This window comes from Diceros bicornis, unplaced genomic scaffold (assembly GCF_020826845.1).
Source record: "Diceros bicornis minor isolate mBicDic1 unplaced genomic scaffold, mDicBic1.mat.cur scaffold_275_ctg1, whole genome shotgun sequence".
NCBI lineage: Eukaryota > Metazoa > Chordata > Mammalia > Perissodactyla > Rhinocerotidae > Diceros > Diceros bicornis.
The window spans coordinates 49,843-64,185 of NW_026691149.1; the positions used below are offsets into that span (position 1 = coordinate 49,843).

At 42.1% G+C, this 14,343-nt stretch overlaps 1 long non-coding RNA gene across 1 annotated transcript; it reads right to left on the bottom strand.

The window, feature by feature from the left end:
* Positions 1-12,509: 12,509 nt before the first annotated feature.
* LOC131402812 (uncharacterized) lies at positions 12,510-13,054 on the bottom strand. Its single transcript, XR_009218992.1, has 3 exons — positions 12,984-13,054; positions 12,817-12,883; positions 12,510-12,658 (listed from the first exon to the last, which is right to left on the bottom strand). It is a non-coding gene; the product is annotated as an uncharacterized LOC131402812 (long non-coding RNA).
* Between the last annotated feature and the right edge of the window lie 1,289 nt (positions 13,055-14,343).

Here is a 14,343-nt window from a genome sequence, read left to right on the forward strand (position 1 = left end):
TTGGAGCAGCCCCAACAACTCTGCTGGCAGAAGAGACTGCAAGGTCTCCAGGCCTACAGAGTGCAGGAGAACTGTTAAGTCCTTTGGACCTTGCCAAAGCCCTGCTGAATCTTGCACCTAGTTGCACAGGCGCATCCCTGTCAGGTGTGCTCACAGGTGGTCTGAACTCCAGTCCCATGCCCACCCCTGCCTGGTCTTCAGATTCAGCAGAGACGATCCCAGGAGCTGCTCTGTACATCCCACAACTCCTTTGCAAACAACTTCTGGTGACTGAGGCGGGTATCAGGAAACAGGAAGAGAAAGTGAAGACAGCAAGAGAGAGACTGGCAGTAGCACTCATGCAGACAGACTTGCTAGCAAGGCAGGGAGAGCGAGGGGCCAAGAACGACGTCTCGACAAACACGATGAGGAAAAGACAAAATGGTCCAGATGACATGGAGCTCACACTACATTAATGCCTCTGCAGGGGTCCTGATGTCTTCTTGCTTTGATCTTTTGAAACTTTAATATATACCAATAGTTTTCTTTTCTTTGATTCCTTTGCATGACAGAGAAGATACAGACAGTGATCCTTCTGAGGAGAGAGATTTGGTTTCAGGTGAGGAGAGAAAGGAGATCTTTCTTTCTCATTTTGTTCTCTCATTTTCCTTTCCTGAGTGTTATGCATTTGTATTTTAAGATCAACAGAGAGTTATCACAGTCAGGGGATTCTTTCGAGTTTTGCCCTCACAGTCACAGAGAAGACCTACATAGTCCAAATGAATTGTCCTTTTTGTGTAATAGTCCAATAGATTCCAACATAATATTTCACTAAAGAGCTGTTATATCTGTCTTCTCAAAAAAGACACCTACTTCTGGGTCTCTATTTTTCTGGTATTTGTTGCATGTTGAATCACAGCCGCACATAATGAAATACTGTATTTTCCCTTTTTTTAGATTTATATGTGTTGGAAATTTGATTCATGAAAATTGATATGCCATTGCGGTATCATGCTGTCAGGAGAACGACTGTTTTCAGCATCAAAAGTCTCACAATAAGCCAGTGTGTTGGGATTTGTCTATTTGCCTGATCGAGTATGTTGCACTCTTCGAATCCTCTTTATCATAACTTACTTTTGTCCCACAGATTTATCAGTTTCTGAGAGCAATGTGTTCAACAATAATAGAGTATCTTACTATTTATATCTTCCCTAAAAAATGAGTTATTTTTAGCTAAATCTTCTCTCCTCTATTCTTCCATGTGGTAATCATCTGGATTTGGGTTCGAATGTGTTTTTCATGTCTTGTTTTAAAACTAATACTGAATTAGACAGACTGTTTTTTCCTTTCCTCGTGACTCCTGTCATGTTCTCCTGGGTTCACATTTCTTCTTCCTGATGTACATTCTTTACCGCTTCTTTCACTGTGGGCCTGTGGGAGGTCAACTTTGAGTCTGTTTGTGGGTCAGATAACGTCTTTCTTTCTTTGACGCATAGTTTGAATAGCTGTTTATTTAAGCTTTGTAGTAATTATTTTCCTTCTTTGTCAAGTTATTTAATATATCTGAGCCTCCATACCTTTAGCTTAAAATGGGAATAAAACTCTAAAAATAGTGACTGTAACTTAGATAATACACGCAGAGCTTGCCAGTCATGTTGCTTAGCAGAAATTAGTCAATAATGATAACTATTATTAATCATTATAATGATATTATTATAATAATGTAATATATAATAATATATTAATGTATAATAATAATTAAACATTAATTTATAATAATAATGTATAGTGTATAACATATAATGTATGCAATGATTAATAATATTATTAATCATTAAAATCTTGAAGTGTGCATTCTCAGAGAATCACTGCTTAAGATTGAGAATGTGAAGCTCACACACAAAAAGTATGAGAGAGTGGCATGACTGTGAATTTAATTCTCAGCCCTTCGGTTTCTTCAGCTGTGGTCGTCTGCACAGTGTGTACAGATAATGTAATCTTTTCCCACATTCCAACGGCAGAACAGCGCAGCCTGACTCATGCCTGGGATGCTCTAGACTGCTTGCTGGGGAGCCTCTGCTGTGAGGCTCATTGGACTCTGTACAGAGAAAGATGAAAAAAGATTCTCTCTTTTCCCTCAGTTTTCTCCCCCCGAGTTTTATTCCCTTTTATATCCAGAGAAGATACTCTCTTCCCAGAACCTTGGTGTTACTCTGGGATGCAGGCTTCCCAGACACTTAGTCATTTCAGCTTCCAAGGCCCAAGGTGACTGCAGAGTCATGTCTCACCCACTCCTCCCAACTTGGCCTGTTTCCCATCATGGAGGACCCATGAGTGGGGAGAGGAGCCATCGAGGGAGATTGATCTGGAAGTCCTGGTGAATCTGAGCTTCAGAGAATGAAGCAGAAAAGGGGAACCTGAGACTGCCAGGCCTTCAGTGGGGGAGGAAAATGGAGGAACTGAGAGGGGTGTGATGGTTGCACAGAGTCAAGGGGAGGACTGTTTCAAAGTTTCCTAAGAAAGGAAAACTTGCACTGAAGTGGGGATTCGATTTTACACGATGGCAATATCTGTGCTGGTTTCACCAATTCTGGTGTCCCTGAGGGATGAACTGGTGTGACACCATAGGACAGAATTTGTAGTCATTTTCAGGACTTAAGGAAGGTGAAATCTTTCAGCATAGTCCCCTGTAAGCCAGTTAGGGGCCAAGTCTAGAAAGGCTCGGAGCCTGTGTCCGTCCAATGTAGGTTCGTTGTGTTCCAGCCAAGTTCCTCTGGACACCAGCTGTGAAAACGAGACATCAGACCTAGTTAAAGCTACTCATCGCAGCTTCCGTAGGTAGCCATGAGGCAGGTAATACCCCAGGCATTGTCACTAGACCACACAGTTGCCCTCCTTCTTCCGCTGACAGTGACTTGTGAGGTGAGGAGAGCGCATCAGTATGGTTCAGTGAGCTGCAAAGTATGGGAGACTCCAGGCGAAGGAGATGCCAAAGCCACAGAGACCCGATGCTTCCTATGTCTCCCTCTTTGTTTTCCACTTAATTTTCACCCTCAGTCCTCTTTTCCTCCCCTTTTCCCTCTTTTGGCTCTCTCTCCCTCTCTTTCCCCTACATGTTCCAGCATAATTGAGGTATTAACGATATACAGTAAACTGCATACATTTAAAGTGAACAATTTGATACATTTTGATTATAACTTATTGAACCATCACCACAATCAGGAAAAGGAACACATATCCATCCCAAATTTCCTTATGCTCATTTTAATTCCTCCTTCCCTGCCGTTTGCAAACACATTCTCATTCCCAGGCAACCAGTGATCCGGTATATGTCCTTATAGATTTTCCAAGAATTTTTATAAATGGGATCATATACTATGTACTCATTTTTTACTGGCTTCTTTCACTCGGCATAATTATTCTGAAATTTATGCTTGTCATTGCATGTACTATGAATTCATTCCTATCCCCAAGACTTCCCTGGCAGCACTGTACACATGCCTGAGTGCTTCCCAGGTTGGCATGAGAGCCAATAGTAACTATAAACACTTCAACTTAGTCACAAATGCACAACTCAAAAATAAATTACTTGTGACAACAATAACTCAGAAGGAGAAGAGGAAAGGGATGGAACCCGCTTAGACTAATGGAGATAAGAGGCTATCAGAAGATGAACTATCTCATCTATGAGATCTTCATACAAACCTCACAGTAACCAGCAAACAAAAAATCATAGCAGAGCCATAAATCATATAAAAAAAGAAAACCTCCACAGAAAACCCCCAAAATGAAATGGTAGTCAGAAACACAAAGGAAGAGAAAGAATGGAAATATAGATCAGGTGGGACTAAGTCCTCATGTATCAGTAATCACTCTAAATGTAAATCGATTGAATTCTCCAATAAACAGACACAGAGTGGTGGGGTGGATTAGAAAACAAGACCCAACAATATGCTGCCTCCAGGAAACACATCTCAGCTCTAAAAAGAAACAGGCTCAGAATGAAGGGATGGGAGACAATACTGCAAGCAAATGACAAATAAAAGAAAGTAGGTGTTGCCATAATTATATCAGACAAAGCAGACTTCAAGATAAAAAAGACTATGAGAGACAAAGAGGGGCAGTATATAATGATAAAGGGGACTTTCCACTAAGAGGACATAACACTTATAAAGATGTATGCACCTAACACAGCAGCATAAAAGAATATAAATCAACTATTAATAGACCTAAAGGGAGAAATTAACAGCAACACAATAATAGCAGGGGACCTGAACACCCCACTTACATCCATGGATAGATCATGCAGAGAAAGGCAACAATAGTGGAATTAAATAAAAAATATGATCAGATGATCTTAATGGATATATAGAGAGCATACCCTCCCAAAACAGCAGAATACACATTCTTCTTAAGTGCACATGGAACATTCTCAACGATAGACCATATGTTGTGAAACAAGGCAAGCCTGAATAAATTTAAGATTGAAATCATATCAAGCTTCTATTCTGACCACAATGCTATGACACTAGAAATCTACTACAAGAAAAAAGATGAGGAAGTCACAAATATGTGGAGACTGAAGAACACATGACTGAAGAACCATTGGATCAATGAACAAATGAAAGGAGAAATCAAAAAATACCTGAAGACAAATGAAAATGAAAAGACAACAAAACAACTCTTATGGGATGCAGCAAAAGCTGTTCTAAGAAGGAAATTCATAGCAATACAAGCGCACCTCAACAAACAAGAAAAATACCAAATAAGTAACCTTAAACTACACCTAATAGAACCAGAAAATGAAGAACAAATGAAGCCCAAATTCAGCAGAATGACGGAAATAATAAAAATTAGAGCAGAAATAAATGAAATAGAAACTAAAAATAACTGTAGAAAGGATCAATGAAACAAAGAGCTGGTTCTTTGAGAAGATTGAAACAAAATTGACAGACCCTTAACCAGACTCACTAAGAAAGAAAGAGAGAAGGCTCAAAGACATAAAATTAGAAATGAAAGAAGAGAAATTACAACAGATACCACAGAAATCCAAAGGACAATAAGAGAATACACTGAACAACTTATATGCCACCAAATTGGATAACCTAAAAGAAACAGATAAATTCTTAGATTCACACAACCTCCCAAAACTGAATCAAGAAGAAATAGAATAAATGAACAGACCAATCACAAGTAAAGAGATCAAAATGGTGATAAAAAACTCCCAAAAAACAAAAGTCCAGGACCAGATGGCTTCTATGGAGAATTCTACCAAATATTCAAACAAGATTTAATACCTATGCTTCCCAAACTATTCGAAACAGTTGAAGAAGATGGAAGACTTCTTAATTCATTCTATGAGGCCAACATCACCCTGACAGCAAAAGCAGGCAAGGATAGCACAAAGAAGGACTATTATAGGCCAATATCACTGATGAACACAGATGCAAAAATCCTCAGCTAAATATCAGCAAATTGAACACAGCAATATATTAAAAGGATCATATAAGATGATCAAGTGGAATTTATACCAGGGATGCAGGGATGGTTCAACATCTGCAAATCAATGTGATACACCACATTAACAAAATGAGGAATAAAAATCACATGATCCTCTCCACAGATGTAGAGAAAGGGTTTGACAAGATCCAACATCCATTTATGATAAAAACTCTCAATAAAATGGGTATAGAAGGAAAGTACCTCAACACAACAAAGGTCATATATCACAAACCCACAGACAACATCATACTTAATGGTGAAAAACTTAAAGCCATTCCTCTGAGAACAGGAAGAAGACAAAGGTGCTCACTCTTGCCACTCCCATTCAACATAGTACTGGAGGTTGTGGCCAGAGCAATTAGGCTGGAAAAAGAAAAAAAAAAAGGAATCCAAATTGGAAAGGAAGAAAGGAAACTCTTGCTGTTTGCAGATGACATGATTGTAAATATAGAAAACCCTAAAGAATCCATCAGAAATCTATTAGAAATAATCAACAATTACAGCAAAGTTGCAGCATACAAAATCAACTTACCCCAATCAGTTGCATTTCTATACTCTAATAATGAACTAACAGAAAGAGAACTCAAGAATACAATCTCATTTACAATTGCAACAAAAAGAAAAAAGTTTCTAGGGATAAATTTAACCAAAGAGGTTAAAGACCTATACAATGAAAACTATAAGACATTATTGAAAGAAATCAGTGATGATCTGGAGTAATGGGAAGATATTCCATGCACATGGATTGGAAGAATAAACACAGTTAAAATGTCCATATTACCTAAAGTAATCTACAGATCCAATGTAATCCCTATCAGAATTCCAATTACATTCTTCATAGAAATAGAACACAGAATCCTAAAAGATATATGGAATAACAAAAGGCCTCAAATAGCCAAAGAAATCCTGAGAGGAAAGAACAAAGCTGGAGGCATCACAATCCTAACTTGAAAATATATTACATAGCTATAGTAATGAAAATGGCATGGTATTGGCACAAAAGCAGACTCATAGATGAATGGAACAGAACTGAAAGCCCAGACAGAAAACCACATATCTGTAGTCAGTTAATCTCTCACAAAGGAGCCAAGATCATACAATGGAGAAAGGAAAGTCTCTTCAGTAAATGCTGTTGGGAAAACAGGACAGACACATGCAAAAGAATGAAAGAAGATCATTATCTTCCACCATACACAAAAATTAACTCGAAATGGATAAAAAACTTGAATCTAACACTTGAAACCATAAAACTCCTAGAAGAAAATATACGCAGTACACTCTTTGACATCGGTCTTTGCTGCACCCTTCCCAATACCATGTCTACTTAGGCAAGGGAAAGCAAAGAAAAAATATACAAATGGGACTACATGAGACTAAAAGCCTTCTACAAGGCAAAGGAAATGTGAACAAAACGAAAAGACAGGGCCGGCCCCGTGGCTAAATGGTTAAGTGCGCGCTCCTCTACTGGCAGCCCAGGTTCGGATCCCAGACGCACACAGACTCACCACTTGTCCGGCTATGCTGAGGCCACGTCCCACATACAGCAACCAGAAGGATTTGCAACTATGATATACAATCAAAAAATGGGCTGAGGATATGAATAGACATTTTTCCAAAGAAGATATATGGAAGGCCATCAGACACATGAAAAGATGTATAACATCACTAATTATTAGGAATATTCAAATCAAAACTACAATGAGAGTTCACCTTAAACCTGTCAGAATGGCCATAATTTCCAAGGCAAAAAATAACAAATGTTGGAGAGGATAAGGAGAAAAGCGCACCCTCACACACTGCTGGTGGGAATGCAAACTGGTGCAGCCACCAGGGAAAACAGTGTGGAGATTTCTCAAAAAAATAAAAATAGAAATACCATAACTTCCAGCTATCTCTTTACTGGGTATTTATCCGAAGAAATTGAAATCAACAATTCAAAGAGATTTATGCACCCCTGCGTTCACTACAGCATTAGTCACAATAGCCAAGACATGGAAGTAACCCAAGTGCCCTGCTACAGATGAATGGATAAAGAAGATGTGGCATGTATTATATACAATGGAATACTACTCAGCCAGAAAAAAAGACAAGATCATCCTGTTTGCAACAAATTGGATAGACCTTGAGGGTATGATGTTAAATGAAATAAGCCAGACAAAGACAAATATGCATGATTTCACTCATATGTAGAAGATAAACATACACAGGAATGAAGAGAACAGATTAGTGGTTTCCAGAGGGGAAGGGGGCTGGGTGTTGAGTGAAAGAGTTAAATGGGCACATATGCATGGTGATGGATAAATGTTAGACTACTGGTGCTGAGCACGATGCAGTCTATACAGAAATTCACAAATAATAATGAACACCCGAAATTACACAATGTTAAAACCCTTTATAATTTCAGTAAAATAATTAAAAAAGAAAAAAATAATTCATTCTTTTTTATGGTTGAACAGTATTCCAAGGTGGGGATATACCACACTTTGCGTATCCATTCACCCGTAGATGGACATTTGTGTTGTTTTCCGTTTTTGTCTGCTATAAATAGGTTGTTATCAACACGTGTGTACAAGTCTGTGTATAGACATATGGGCTTATTTCCCTTGGATGGATTCCTAGGAGAGGAATGGCTGGGTAGACGTATGGAATTATTAAAGACGCATCCAAGCTATTTTTCACCAGCACTCGATGAGAGTTTCAGTGACTTGACATCTTCAACAACTCTTGCTATAGTCAGTCTTTTTAATTATAGCCATTCTCAAGTGTGGTGGAATCTCATGATGACTGTCCCTTACATTTCCCCAATGACTCATGTTGTGAAGGAGAAGGCAAGCCACGCACAGACTGGGAGAAAACATCTGCAAAACATATCCCTAGAAAAGGATGTGTATTTATATTATATAAAGAGCTCTTACAACCCAATAGTAAGAAGACAAGCAACATGTCATGTCTTACCAGGAGACAGCAGGTCAGGCCTGTATAAGCACCAGGAGTCCCGCCAAGAAGATGAGGGTGAGGGCCCAGACAAGGAGGTCTGGGGAGACAAGTGGTGGGGTGAACCACCTCCTGTCATCGCCCCAGTGCTCCTGCTGACCCCACTGTGCCTCAACCCTCCTTGACAAGGGTTGGCCAACTTTCCTCATCATCCAAAAACCTATTCACATGGTTCTCTTCGATGAGGCACAACATCAAGATACGCGCCTCCTACCCTGGGCTGTGGCTTCCTGCAGGCTTACCAGGCTTCACAGTAAAGGTGTCATCTCTGTTGGGAGAATATTCTGGAAGTGAATGAAATGGAGAATGCATGTGAGTGTGATTCACTCTTTTTAATACAACTTTTTAGATACACAGAAAAATAAAGGGAACAGTCTCATAAACATCCATCACCTATATTTACCAATGTATATTCCATCCAATTAAAACAATATTTCATCAATGTATAAATTATTAACACTTGCCCCACTTGAATCATCCCACGTATTCAATGAAATATTAAAGTAAAGTAGACATCATGATGTTTCACCCCATTTTAGTTCCATCTCTAAAAAGTGAGCACACTTTGCTACAAAATCCAAGGCCATTATCACAGAACAAAAGTGTAATAAATTAAACCAAATTCATACCTCTGGGCACAGATGAGTGAATTTGAATGAACTTTCTTACGACGGCCGTGGGGAGAATGGGTCATCACAGTTGGTAAGCCTATGGGATCTCTCTAAATTTGTAAATTTACACTGAAAAGTGTTCTTCCGTGCCTAGAAACACATCATCCCCTTCTCCTTTATCTATTTGCTTAATATTCATTTTCTAGGATTAACCTACAATGTAATTTCCGGCAGGAAGTCTTTTCTGATTTCCGCCTGCAAGTATGAGTTTTTTCACATCAAATAATTGATAAGTTTCAATTCTCTATTCTTGTTATTGCCAGCTACAACATAAAGTCCAGAAGGGGAGGACACACGGCACCCAGTGGGCATGGGGGGGAGGGATGCAGTTCCCCCTACGTGTACCTCTATCCAGACAACCACTTAGAGGTGTGCTGTCTGATATGCAGCAGCAACAAGTCTCTTTTTGAATTAAAATTAACTTTAGTTAAATAAAATAAAAATTTTAATATCTCAGTAACATTAAAAATCAGTAACAATAAAGACCAGTCACAATACCATCCTTCGAGCACTCAACAGCCATATGCAGCTATGCACTGGACAGCACAGATATAGAACATTCCACCACTGCAGAAAGTTCTAGAGCATTGGTGCTCATCTAGAGTGGGACTTGGCAAACTATAGCCTGTGGATCAGGAAAAACATCCACCCCCAAACCTGCAAGTCTGATTCACACACAGCTAGAGGCCCTCACTGACCATCTGGCCCAGTGGCTTTCAGTGCAGAGATAAGGAAACAAATGTCCAGAGAGGGGCGGTGACTAGTTTGAGGTCACAGAGCTGTCTAGGAGAAGGTGAGGGCCACCAATATTACACTGGTGTTCTTTTCTCTCTCTCAATGGTGGGGAAAGACTGGGGGACTGTGCCACCACCTGCCAGCCTGAGAAAGTTCAATTCTCTCTCAACCCCAGGCGTCCAGAGTTCCCAGAAAGGCCTCACTTCCTTTCACAATGACCAGGGAGACTTACCATCCCCAAGGACACTCTTCCTGTCCAGGGTCAAGTTCTGCAATTGGGTACCATTCTGGGTCAGCCACAGGAATTCCTCATAGATGGCAACTCTGTCCAGTCTCGGTGGCAAGGTACACAGGGAGTCCATTCCAGTGTGGTTACTGTGAAGGACAGACCTGGAAGGGCACAAAGGATGAACAAGGGTGTCTGGAATACTACCGTGATTCTAGATACCCTGCTTTTGGGTCCTGTCCAAGAGAACTTTCTGCAGTAATGTAAACATTTGTCTGCACTACCAAATACACTCATTATTAGCCCCATGTTGTTATCGAGCACTTAAAATGTTGCTAGTGTGTGTGAGTGAGGAACTGAATTTCTCATGTAATTTAATTTCAAGTACGTAATTTATAAATAAATAACCACAGGGAGAACATTTTTGAAACTTTGGAGTAGGGACTTTTGAAAATGCATAACAACAATGAGAACACTGGTAAAAATGGTCAAAATCAACTTTCCAGAGCCTAGAAATTTTTCAAAGGCTTGTAAGAATCTGAGGAGGGTTTAGTGAAGATACACGGTGGAATCTTGATAAAGGTAGCAAATTTTGTGGCACTATAACTTTCACTATTCACATCCTGCTCTCACAATATCCTCCATAACTTTGAAAACCATCAGTCTTAGAACCATGGTGGCTGAGACAACCAGAAGCCAAGCAGCCATAATGGGTTTAGAGCTCTGAAAAGAACCATCCCCATCGAACTGTCATTAGCTGACCTGCCTGGCATCTCCCCGAAAAAGCTCCATGTTCAGGGCTTGTCCTTACTTGACTCAGAGCTTGCCCAGAGTGGAAAGTCGGTCCCCAAGGCACTTGGTAAAAACAATCAGAGCTAATTGTTTTCTATTGTAGTGGCCTGAGGGAGTGATTCCAGCTGAGGCAGGTAAGAGGTGAGCCAAAAACTTAGAAGAAAAATTGGGGGAATGAGATGTCCACAGGGGGCTTTGAAAAGCTGCAGTGTATTTGTGGGCATCTAGAAGGCCACAAGTGCTCAGGGATGTGGCAGGCCGAGGACAGACTTGAGAACATCTTAATCTCTCACCTCTAGTTGAAGGGTTGGCTTAATATCTGAAAACTTGATTATGTAATACACCATATTAATAGAATAATGGCTATACCACGTATTTTCAACCATATACATGGAAAAGAATTTCACAAAATACAACGCCCTTCATGCCTAAAAATGAAAACACTCAACAAATTAGGAATAGAAAAAAACTTTCTCAACTTATATATAGCATCGATGAAAAACCCAAGGCTAACACCATATTCAATGTGAAAGACTGAAAATTTCCCCCTAAGACCAGGGACAAGTCAATGATATCTTCCCTCATCTCACATGTTAATAACAGGTACTAGAGGTTCTAATGAGGGCAATTAGGCAAGAACAAGGAATAAAAGAAACCCAGATTAGACGAGAAGAGGTAAAACTATTTGTTTTGCAGAGGAGAAGACATTGTATATACAAAAACCTAAAAAATACAACACCCCCATACACAATATGTGAATCATATCCCAATGGTGTATAAAAAATTTAAATTGCCCCATGTGGTTAGTGGCTTCACTATTGGAGAGCACAGTTAGATTGCTGATATTTGTTGAAAGTCTCCAGAAGAGGAGGAGGAGCAGGATGCTGGAGGTTGGTGGCCTCAAATGTTAATGCTTTTCTCAACCCCCGAAAACCTATGAATGGAGATGGTAGGATTAGCTGACAGGGATGTGCAGGAGAATGAGCACCATGTAAGTGACTTCCAGATCAAGGATGTGTCACGGGAGCTCAGAGCCATCAGCCATCAGCTCAACCAATGCTTCTAATCTCCTCATTCTACATCAAGTCGGTGACCAGGCAGGAGTGGAATATGTCTCACAGCTGGCTGCCTCTGTAGAGCTTGGTGACCTAGAACAAATGGGAGGGAGAGTGGGTGAGATGGATGTCTCCTGGGGATGCAGGTGGCCACTGGGCCAGTGAAAGATCACAGATCTTGGGGCAAAGGAGACCTGACTTCAAATCCTGGCTCTGCCCCTAACTCATTTTGTGACCTTAGGCAAAATACTCCCCTTTCTGAGCTTCAGTTTATCCACATGAGAAATGGGGAAGGCAGCTAGGACATCACCTCTGGGAAGTGAGAGAACCCAGACACGCAGGGAAAGTGAAGGATTGAAACAATAATGTAACAGATGTAAGTCAGGCAGAGGAATGAGGGTGCTCTCAGGGCAAGGAGAGACGGGAGAGGGGAGACCCCACCTGGTCCTGGGTGTCTGTCTGCAGGGCGGTGTACTCCGAGGATGTGGGCTCCAGGTTGCTGAGGTTCCAGCTGATCCTCCAGAAATGTAGCTGCTGCTCTCTCTGTATGCATAAACTCCAGGGTGCAGAGCCTGGAGCCACTGAGAGGAAGAGCAGACAGGTGGAGACTCTCAGCTCCCAGCACAGAGGCATGGTGGACCACGGGGTCAGGGTGGTGGGTGAAGACAGCGTCCACACTGGTGGCTGCCCCATCCTTCTCAGACCTGGGGAGAGAGGGACGTGGGGAATCTAGAGAGAGGTCCTGAAACCTCTGGGGTTTGGCCCGAACAGGAAGCAGGAAATGGGAGTCGAGTGGGGAAACTGAGAGAGGGGTGGTCACAAAAGTGGTCATTAGGGGCAAGTGCTCAAGGGAGGGTCTTACCTGAGGGAGACCAGTCTGCCACTCAAGGAGAAGGGGCCCAGGCTGCTCTTCTTCAACAAGGATCCAGCTGGGGAGGAAGGAAAGGAAGATGAGGAGGAGGGACAGGGGTTGGGGGAGGGGCTGGGTGGGATTTAACCCACCAGGAGCTGCTGGGACCAGGGTCTCACCAGGCTCTGCAGGACCCTCTCAGTGGAGTTGAAAGTGGCTGAGCTGTTGCTCCTGTCTGATGAATACCAGAAGGTGGAGATGCTGACACTGACTGTGAGGGTCTTCAGGTTGTGCCCCAAAGCTGCAAGACGAGAGGGAGAGCGATGGCCATCACTGAGAGCTGGCCTGAGACCACACCAGAGTCCTGCACTCTTTATCATCTGTCGTCTTCTCTCACAGTGGCACCACCCCCCACCCGTGTGGTCACCCAAGTCAGAACCAGCATATCTGCTCAGCTCCTCCTCCCTCCCAGTAACACCCATTCACCTTGCACACTCGTCCTCACATACACTCCATCCCTGTCCCAACTCAAGTCTTAAATTCCTTCACCCAGACCAACACCCCAGCAGGCACACTGGATTCTCTGTCTAAAGCATGTTCTACAAGGACTACTAGAAAAATCTTTCTGAAATGAATACCTCACTAGGGCCACCACTGCTCTAGTACCACCCATGGCTCCCTATGGCCTTCAGTGTTTAGTTCAACCTTCTTGACCTGGCACTCAAGGCTCTACTCAATCTGGCTCCTGCTGACCTTTCAGTCTCATTTTATCCATCTACTGCGGGTTAAACTTCATGCTTCACGCAGCCCAAATTCGTTTCAATTCTCCCCATACGGCATGTTGTTTAGGGCTGTAGCCTTTGCTCATGGAATCCCCTCTGCCAGGAAAACTCTTCATCCTCTATTTGCCAGGGTCCGTCCTACTCATTCTTAAAGACTCCATTCAGGTGAAAATTTCTCTAGCAAGCTCTTCCCCTCCAAATTATGCCACGTGCCACTCCCCGAAACCTCCCACATTGTGTTATAATGGTGTGTTAATTCACAAGATTAGGGGCTCTCTGAGGGCTGGCCTTAGACTGAATCGTTGGTATAATCTTTGTGATCAGCATGATTGTCCTAAAACCAGAATTTCACACCCTGGCTTCCCAGCTCCTGGATCACAACTGGCTGGTAGGGGCTGGAGAGCTTCTCTTGGGAAGGTAAAGGCACCCCCAGATACCTGTGGTGGCTTCTGGTGGCACAGGTGATGATCAAGTATGCAGGGATGTGGTGGCTGGCTCGGGAGCTGTGGCGAGGACTGTCATCAGGGAGGGACAGAGTGGGAGGAGCTTCCAGGCTCACCTGGGCTCCAGCAGTGGCTGTCCCAGGACCACCATTCACAGGTGAATCATAAATGAGAGTGAGGGGATGGGTCACTGTGTGAGTAGAGGGATGAGCAAGCCTGTGGATGAGAGGAGCCCAAGAGAGTGAGATCAGTGAATAAGAGAGACTGAACACAGAGGAGAGAGAGATGGACGGGCAGAAAACTTGACAGACAGA